Source organism: Dromiciops gliroides, chromosome 1 (assembly GCF_019393635.1).
Source record: "Dromiciops gliroides isolate mDroGli1 chromosome 1, mDroGli1.pri, whole genome shotgun sequence".
NCBI lineage: Eukaryota > Metazoa > Chordata > Mammalia > Microbiotheria > Microbiotheriidae > Dromiciops > Dromiciops gliroides.
In genome coordinates this window covers 550,156,456-550,166,492 of record NC_057861.1, presented here as the reverse complement: position 1 = coordinate 550,166,492, position 10,037 = coordinate 550,156,456, and positions in this window count along the sequence as shown.

Below are 10,037 nucleotides of genomic sequence, written 5' to 3'. Positions count from 1 at the left end.
CCAATTTCAAATTTTTTCTCCCTCCCACCCCTCCCAGCCCCCCTCCCCTAGACAGAAGGTAATCTGATATATAACATTAAACATATTTCTGCATTAGTCATGTTATACAAGAAGAATCAGAACAAGAAAGAAAAACCTCAAAAAAGAAAAACAACAGCACCAAAACCAAAAGAGATAGTATGGTCCAATCAGCAGCCATATTCCACAGTTTCTTTTTTTTTTTTTCCTGGATTTGGAGAGCCTTTTCCATCATGAGTCCTTTGGAACTTTCTTGTACCATTGGATTGGTGAGAAGAATCCAGTCTATCACAGTTGATCAACACACAATGTTGATGATACTGTGCACAATGTTCTCCTGGTTCTGCTCATCTCACTCATCATCAGCCCATGCAAGACCCTCCAGGTTTCTCTGAACTCCTCCTGCTCATCGTTTCTTACAGAACAATAGTATTCCATTACATTCATATACCACAACTTGTCCAGCCATTCCCCAATTGGTGGGCATCCACGTGGATGCTTTCTAATGGCCTTCATTGGTCCTAGAGTGGACTGGAGGTTCAAGGTATGGGTCTGTATTTTACTCTGCATCCTCTGTATCATCTCTATAACATCTTGCCAAACACTATAAAACCAAGGCCCTGGAGAAAGGGGTCATCTCAGATTGGGAGGAAGATCTGAGGCCCTATTCATTAAAGGGGGTGAGGGGCCAGGTCCCTTTAATAAATTACTACTGGCTCAGAACTCAGCCTCAGTTGTTTTTATTGTAGATTGAACATTTTGGGGTCCATGTGTGTAACTGTACATGTACAGTACACATACACAAACACATACAAAAACACAAACACATACACATACAATACATATGCATCATCCTAGCTAAGGATCACAAACACTCTCAGTGGCTCTTTAAAAAGATTCAGGGGCAGCTAGGTGGCACAGTGGATAAAACACAGGCCCTGGATTCAGGAGGACCTGAGTTCAAAGCCGACCTCAGAAAATTGACACTTACTAGCTGTGTGACCCTGGGCAAGTCACTTAACCTTCATTGTCCCACCAAAAACAAAACAAACAAAAAAAAGATTCAGACACATTCTCCCTAGGAGTTAATGGGGCAGGAGATACCTCTGAGGACTGTGACCTCTAGCAACAGAGAAGAGAGAGAACAAGTTATGAAGGAAGAACCCCGCCTGTCTTCCTCCCCCCCCCCCCCCAACCCCCTACCTCCACCTCAGGAAGAGATTACTCTTTGCTTTTTCCTTTGTGCCTTTTATAGAGATTTGGGAAGGAGATTTCTCTACCTTCTGGGCAACCCATACAGGGGCAGACACTTCACCTAGCAAGGAGCAGGACTTGGGAATCAAGGCCCAAGCCCTGAGGCTTGGGATTATTAATTATTAATGAGAATTAGAACTGGCTATAGGAGGTTGGTCATATCCCCTAGACTAACAATAGTTAAGGGAACAGAGAGATATAATTCTAGCCCACTACTTCCTCTCTCTGAGGAGTGCAGAGTAGCCTCTGGCCCCAACTTCCTGCTTCCTCTCCTGGAATGGTGGAGGGGAAAAGAGTAGGGGGAGAAGAGGCTAAAGATGTCGATTCTGCCTTCCTTCAAGCCACACATCACGATACCCCATGCTACATGTGAGGGACAGCCCTCCCATATACATGGAGGCCTTTCTTCATATGTAATAAAATTGTTTGCAAGACATGAAGTCAAGTTTAGATAATATAAAAAAAAGTCGTCAGTTTAGATGATATCGTACCATATTTCAGTGGAGATGATGAAGTAACAGGGGAAGAAGAAATCCTAAGAGAATAGAAAAACGGCTCTCATGCTGAAAAGAAATCACTAAAACCTTGTTATAAATTAGTGGCATGTTCTTGTCGAGCCTCCAGAAATACCAACAAGGTTTCCCTTCAGAAGAATAAATGTCATTCTAGTTAACACTAAAGTTCTATTGATACCTCAAGGGTCCCATTTTAGGCTATTCTGTCATCTCTTGGTCATCCAGTTGGAAAAAAAAGAGTTGTCGGGGCAGCTAGGTGGCACAATGGATAGAGCACCAGCCCTAGAGTCAGGAGTACCTAAGTTCAAATCCGGCCTCAGACACTTAACACTTACTAGCTGTGTGGCTCTGGGCAAGTCACTTAACCCCAATTGCCTCACTTTAAAAAAAAAAAAGAGTTGTCATTGTCCATTCAAGTAATGTCTTTTAAAAGAACTTCCATGGCAAGAAAAAACTTGTAAGACAAAGGAGTTTTCTCTGTCATAGAGTTCTGGAAGTAAATGGTGAACTTGGAGAAAGAAAGTCCAGGAAGTTCCCTCTTTCTAGTTCAGTCACAACTGACTCTTCGTGACACATGGCCCTTCTATCTTCCATTATCTCTCAAAGTCTGTCCAAGCTCATATTCATTGTTTCCATGACGCTTTCCACCCATCTCAGCCTCTGCCATCCCCCTTTTCCTTTTACCTTCAATCTTTCCAACATTATGGTCTTTTCCAATGAGTCCCATCTTCTCCTTATGTGGCCAAAGTTATTTCAGCTTCAGTTTCAGTATTTGACCTTCTAGTGAATAGTCTGAATTAATTTCTTTTAAGTATTGACTGATTTGAACTCCTTGCTGTCCAAGGTACCCCCAAAAGTCTTCTCCAGCACCACAATTTGGAAGCATTGAGCCTATAACACTGAGCTTTCCTTATAGTCCAACGGTCATAGACATACATTGCTATTGGAATGTTTTGAATATATGGGCCCTGGTGGGAATGGGATGCCAGATTAGTGATTTTGTTGGCATTGTAACTCCCTACTTCAATACAGATAGGCTCATCTTCCAAACTTTGGGGGCCATCTATCCTATAATACTTATATATTTCATTCATATATGTATATATACAACAGCTAATATATACATTATGAACATAGAAAGGAAGATATAAATGAAAAAGTATGATATAAAGATGAAATTATATATATATATTTTTTTTTAGTGAGGCAATTGGGGTTAAGTGACTTGCCCAGGGTCACACAGCTAGTAAGTGTTAAGTGTCTGAGGCCAGATTTAAACTCAGGTACTCCTGAATCCAGGGCCGGTGCTCTATCCACTGTGCCACCTAGCTGCCCCCTGAAATAATATTTTAATAAATTTTTCTTTTTATCAGCAGTTTAGAAACATTTTTGCTCTCAAATATATTTTATATGTTTAGGGAGAACAATGAAATGTATATGCTTCATCATTTTGAAAATCTTGGTTTAACACTTTATGAAACAGTGATTCCAAAGGTTCAGTTTATCTTTATACCTTCCCATATCCCTTTAATGCTTCATTCTGAAATTGCCTTTGGTGAGATGCTTTTCCTAGTTCCCATTAATGCTCATGCCTTCCCTCTGAGATCAGCTCTAATTTATCCTTCCTATAGCTTGTTTGTACATATTTGCATATTGTCTCCCCCATTAGACTATGAGCTTCTCAAGGGCAAGGATTTGTCCATTACTTAGCACAAGGCCTGGACCATGCGAAGGGCTTAATAAATGCTTATTGACTGACATTTTGCAGATTCAAGTAAAAGAAATACATTTTTGGCTGATGGTTTCATTTGTTGTTGTTGTGGTGGTGGTGGTGGTGGTGAGGCAATTGGGGTTAAGTGACTTGCCCAGGGTCACACAGATAGTAAGAGTCAAGTGTCTGAGGCCAAATTTGAACTCAGGTCCTCCTGACTCCAGGGCTGATGCTCTATCCACTGTGCCACCTAGCTGCCCCGATGGTCTCGTTTTTCAATCTCATCTACCAGTTAATTGGCATTTTAAAAAATTCAGTTAGTAAAATTAGCAAAACCATCTTCCCTGGTGTATGTGTGTGAGGAGGGTGGGCTGGGGGAAGGCAGGGGGATCCAGGTACAGAGAGTGTCTATTCCAGATTGGGAGAGAGGGATGGTGGCACTTGAGCTGGGCCTATAGAGACTGTGGGTACTATTTCAGTCCCAGACATTCAGTGTGGATTGGGTTTCGTTCTGGGAAGCCTTCCTTTAGTTAGAAGAGGCTCCCTTTTCTCATACTCAATGAATAAAACCCCACCTGGAGGTGATTCTCATTATGGTTTCTTCCCTGCTGGCACAGTCCACCTAGTTTGAGGTTTGGGGAGAGGGAAAAAGAAGCTGGGGGAGCAACAAAGAATTTGCATCTTCAGGAAGCACTTCATCCCACTAGAGTGTACAAAATTGGAAAATTCATGTACCGGTAAGATGATTAGGACTTGTTAAGAACTCCCTTATTTTCCAGAGGAACTGTATGAAAACCTGGTCCTGAGGTCAATAAAAAGTAATCACCAAGCAGACCCAGAAATATTTAGGAATTTATGGACTACTTTCCTCCAGAGATATCCTTATCTGCAGAGACTTCCCTCCCTAAGGCATTTGGGAGTTTATGGAACTACCAGAAACAATCTTAATCTGCAAAGATTCATAGAGACTTCCTACTTCATATCCTCTGTCTCATTGCTTGGGCTCAAGGTAAGCTGTCAGGCTGATTTGCATTGCCCAAATGGAATTAAGAGCATCCTGCTGCAAACCAGGAAGCAGGGAGTTAATCAATCCAGATCTGGTTGACATATCAATAAAGACATAAATCTTAACTGTCCAGAGACTTCAAAATTCCCTTACAGTTACTGTGGCTCAAGGGTTTAAATACCCTCTTTGCCCAAGTTAGACCCCTCTCTCTCTCCTGAGAAGCTCCCATGCATGCATGTGAACTGGTTTTACCAAGCAGAATAACAATAAACTAGTTGTACAGAACCTTGCCTCATTGTATTTTCATGGCGAACTTGGGTTTCTCATTATGGACCATGGGAAAAAATAGTTTCTCTCTCACTTTGTTTTTGTAAGGGACAGTTTTCTGGTGTCCCTTACTCTGTGTCTGTGGAGAATAGTTTACTGAACTCTGGTCCTGTAAGCTTACTCTGTTTACTGTGGAGATAATTCTTATTATTGATAAGGTTGAACCCCTGAGGCCCATGAAGGCCTTCCCTCCTCTTCTCAATCCCAAGTGATGTGTCATAGAACATCCATCCCATCCATCTCACCCCCTACCCCAAAGGTGAGGTCCTAGAATGGTCTCCACTGATGTGGAATCAATATCTGCATATCACTGGTGCAGTGTGGGACATCTTTCCTACCTCACCAAGAGGTCAGGGCAGTGTGAGCAGTTGGTTTCCACAGGGGTGGTGGACCTACACCCATCAAAAATGTATTTCCTGCTCTAAATCACTATTGATCAGAGAAATGCAAATTAAAACAACTCTGAGGTACCACCTCACAGTTATCAGAATGGCTAATATGACAAAAAAGGAAAATGTTGGATGTTGGACAGGATATGGGAAAACTGGAACACTAATGCATTGTTTTTCTTTTTCTTTTTCTTTTTTTTTTGCGGGGCAATGGGGGTTAAGTGACTTGCCTAGGGTCACACAGCTAGTAAGTGTCAAGTGTCTGAGGCCGGATTTGAACTCAGGTACTCCTGAATCCAGGGCCGGTGCTTATCCACTGCGACACCTAGCCGCCCCTCACTAATGCATTGTTGATAGAGTTGTGAACTGATCCAATCATTCTAGAGAGCAATTTGGAACTATTCCCAAAGGATTTTAAAGCTGTATAAACCTTCTGGTCCAATAATATCACTATTAGATCTATGTCCCAAAGACATCCAAAAAAAAGGGAAAAGGACCAGGATTTATTTGTACAAAAATATTTATAGCAGCTCTTTTTTTATCATAAAAGTATTTTTTTATTTTCCAGTTACATCTGTTTTCATAAGACTTTTAGTTCCAAATTTTTCTCCCTCCCTCCCTCCCTTCCCTCCCCAAGACAAAAAGCAATCTTATATAAGTTATATATGTACAATTGCATTAAACATTTCTGCATAAGTCATGTGGTGAAAGAAGAATTTGAACACAAGGGAAAAACCTCAAAAAAGAAAAAAAAACAGCCAAAAAATAGAAACAAACAGTATGTTTCAATCTATATTCAGAATCCACAGGCTTTTTTTCTGATTGTTGAGAACATTTTCTATCATGAGTTCTTTAGAATTGTCTTGGAAGAGTTAGGTTGATCACAGCTGATCGTCACACAATGTTGCTGTTATTGTGTACAATGTTCTCCTGGTTCTATAGCAGCTCTTTTTTGTAGTGGCTAAGAACTGGAAATCAAAAGGATGCCCATCAATTAAGGAATGGTTTGTTGTTTGTCCTTCATTCTCTAAGAGGACCATAATATCAGAAGGTGATGTCATGACATGCACTGAATTGAATTTAAATGGGGGGGGGGTGTTGTACACAGTCACCAACCTCACTCTCTCCTCCAGAGCTACCTGGGTCCAGTGGCAGGATATAGATCAGGATGACTGGAGATGGCTCCAGATTTTTAAAGCAATTGGGGTTAAGTGACTTGCCCAGGGTCACACAACTAGTAAGTTTCTGAAGTTATATTTGAACTCAGGTCCTCCCAACTTCAGGACCAATGCTCTATCCACTGCACCACCTAGCTGCCCCATGGGAAATGAATAAACAAGCTGTGGCATACGATTGTAATGGAATATTATTATTCTATAAGAAATGACAAAAAAAAAAGAAATGACAAGCAGTAACGTGATTGTACATATATAACCTATATGAGTTTGCTTGCTGTCTTGACAAACGAGGAGGGAAGGAAAAAAAATTAGAACTAAAAATCTTATAAAAACAAATGTTGAAAACTCTCTACATGTAACTAAAAAGTAATAAAATATTTTTATGATAAAAAAAGAAATGACAAGCAGGATAATTTCAGAAAAACCTGGAAAGACTTACATAAACTGATGCATGGTGAAGTAAACAGAACCAAGAGAATGTTGTGCACAATAACAACAATATTATTCAATGAAGAATTGTGGATTTTCCAGCCAAAGATGGCTTAGAAGTTTGGCAGGAAAAGTCTGTTGTATTGGAGTGAGAGTGGAGTGAAGATTCAGGCCACACCATGCAGATCCAGCCCCAGCCCCAGCCCCAGAGAATCAGGCCTCTGGAACCTTGGAATCAGCTGAAGCAGCAGCTACTTCTGGAACTCAGCTTACAGACCAGTGAGGGAGTCTGGTGGTTGGCTGGGGGGAGTCTGCAGGGGTCTCTGCTGTCGCTGAGGCAGAACTCTGTTGTATTGCCCATGCTCAGAACCAGGAAGCAGTCTTGAATGGTGGCCCAGGTGGGGGAGGGCCGCAGGCACACCAGAACTTATAGCCACAGTAGAACAGGATTCTATTCCAGGTCAGAGGGCAAGCAGATCTATGGTTGTTTGCAGACCAGAACACAGGCCAGAAGAGTGTAGAATTGCCTCTCCTTAAATAGTACCACCTAAGACCTCCTGAAGCTTGGGACAGTGTGCCCTGGAAGCAGTGCCTGATTTTAAGAAGGAGTTAAAAGTTAAGAAATAGGCTGGCAAAATGAGCAGACAGAAAAAATGCAGACACTAGAAAGTTTCTTTGGTGACAAGGAAGATCAAAATATACCCTCAGAAGAAGATAACAAAGTCAAAGCTCCAATATCCAAAGCTTCCAAGAAAAATATGAATTGGTCTCAGATCATGGAAGCACTCAAAAAATAATTTGAAGATAAGGTAAGAGAGGTAGAGGAAAAAATGGAAAGAAAAATGAGAGCAATGCAGGGGGGTCATGAAAAAAGAGTCAATAGCTTGAAAAGCCAAATGGAAAAGGAGATACAAAAGCTCTCTGAAGAAAATAATTGCTTAAGAATTAGGATTGAACAAATGGAAGCTAATGACTTTATGAGAAATCAAGACACAATAAAGCAAATCTAAATGAATGAAAAAATAGAGGGCAATGTGAAATATCTTCTTGGAAAAACAGCTGATCTGGAAAATAAATCCAGGAGAAATAATTTGAAAATTATTGGATTACCTGAAAGCCATGATCAAAAAAAGAGCTTAGACATCATCTTCCAAGAAATTGTCAGGGCAAATTGCCCTGATATTCTAGAAGCATAAGGTAAAATGGAAATTGAAAGAATACACTCATCACCTCCTGAAAGAGATCCCAAAAGGAAAACTTCCAGTAATATTATAGCCAAATTTCAGAACTCCCAGGTCAAGGAGAAAATATTGTAAGCAGCCAGAAAGAAACAATTCAAATATGATGGAGCCAAAGTCGGGATAACACAAGATCTAGCAGCTTCTACATTAAAGGATTTGGAGGGCTTGGAATATAGTATTCCAGAAGGCAAAGGAATTGGGATTATAACCAAGAATCACCTACCCAGCAAAACTGATTATAATTTTTCAGGGGGAAAAAATGGGAATTCAATGAAAGACAGGACTTTTAAGGTATTCATGATGAAAAGACCTGAACTGAATAGAAAGTTTGACTTTCAAATACAAGACCCTAGAGAAGAATAAAAAGGTAAACAAGAAAAAGAAATCATAAGGGATATTAAAAGGTTAAACTATTTACATTCCTACATGAGAAGATAATACTTGTAACTCATAAGAACTTTCTTATTATTGGGGCAGGTGGATGGAGTGTATTTAGACAGAGGGCATAGCTGTGAGTTGAATATGAAGGAATATCTTTTACAAAATAAAATTAAGGGGTGAGAGAGGAATGCACTGGAAGAAAAGGAAAGGGGGAGGTGGAATGGGGTAAAGTATCTCACATAAAAGAAGCAAGAAAAAGCTTATGGAATGGAAGAGAAGATGGGGGAGGTATGGGGGAGTGAGAGAGCCTTACTCTCATCAGAATTGGCTCAAAGAGGGAATAACATACACACTTAATTGGGTAGAGTAATCTATCCAACCCTGCAGGAAAGTAGGCAGGGAAGGGGAAAAGTGGGGAGGGGTGAAAGAAAGGAGGACACTAGCCATACCAAATTTTAAGTTATACTATAAAGCAGCAATCAAAACTATTTGCTACTGGCTAAGAAATAGAGTGGTGGATCAATGGGAATAGGTTAGGCACAGGAGATAGTAGTAAATGACTATAGTAATCTCCTGTTTGATAAACTCAAAGACTCCAGCTTCTGGGATAGGAACTCAGTATTTGGCAAAAACTGCTGGGAAAACTGGAAGATAGTATGGCAGAAACTAGGCATAGACCAATATCTTACACCGTACACCAAAATAAGGTCAAAATGGGTACATGATTTAGACATAAAGGGTGATACCATAGGTAATTTAAGAGAGGAAGGAATAGCTTACCTCTCAGATCTATGGAGAGGAAAACAATTTATGTCCAAACAAGAGATAGAAAATATTATGAAATGCAAGACGGAAGACTTTGATTACATTAAATTAAAAAGGTTTTGTACAAACAGAAGCAATGCAGTCAAAATTAGAAGGGAGGCAGAAAGCTGGGAAACTATTTTTACAGCCAGTATTTCTGATAAAGGCCTCATTCCTAAAATATATAGGGAACTAAATCAAATTTATAACAATGTAAGCCATTCCCCAATTAAGAAATGGTCAAAGGATATGAACAGGTAGTTTTCAGATGAAGAAATCAAAGCTATCTATTGCCATATGAAAAAATGCTCTAAATCACTATTGATTAGAGAAAGGCAAATTAAAACAACTCTGAGGTACCACCTCACACCTATCAGATTGGCTAATATGACAAAAAGGAAAATATAAATGTTGGATAAACTGTGGGAAAATTGGAACACTAATGCATTGTTGGTGGAGCTGTGAATTGATCCAACCATTCTGTAGAACAATTTGGAACTATGCCCAAAGGGCTATGGGACTGTTCATACCCTTTTAACCAGTGGTACCACTGCTAGGTCTGTATCCCAAAGAGATCATAGAAGAGGGAAAAGGACCCACATGCACAAAATATTTATAGCAGCTATCTTTGTGGTGGCAAAGAATTGGAAAACAAGGGAATACCCATCAATTGGGGAATGGCTAAACAAGTTGTGGTATATATATGTAATGGAATACTATTGTGCTATAAGAAACAATGAGCAGGAGGACTTCAGAGAAACCTGGAAGGACTTACATGAACTGA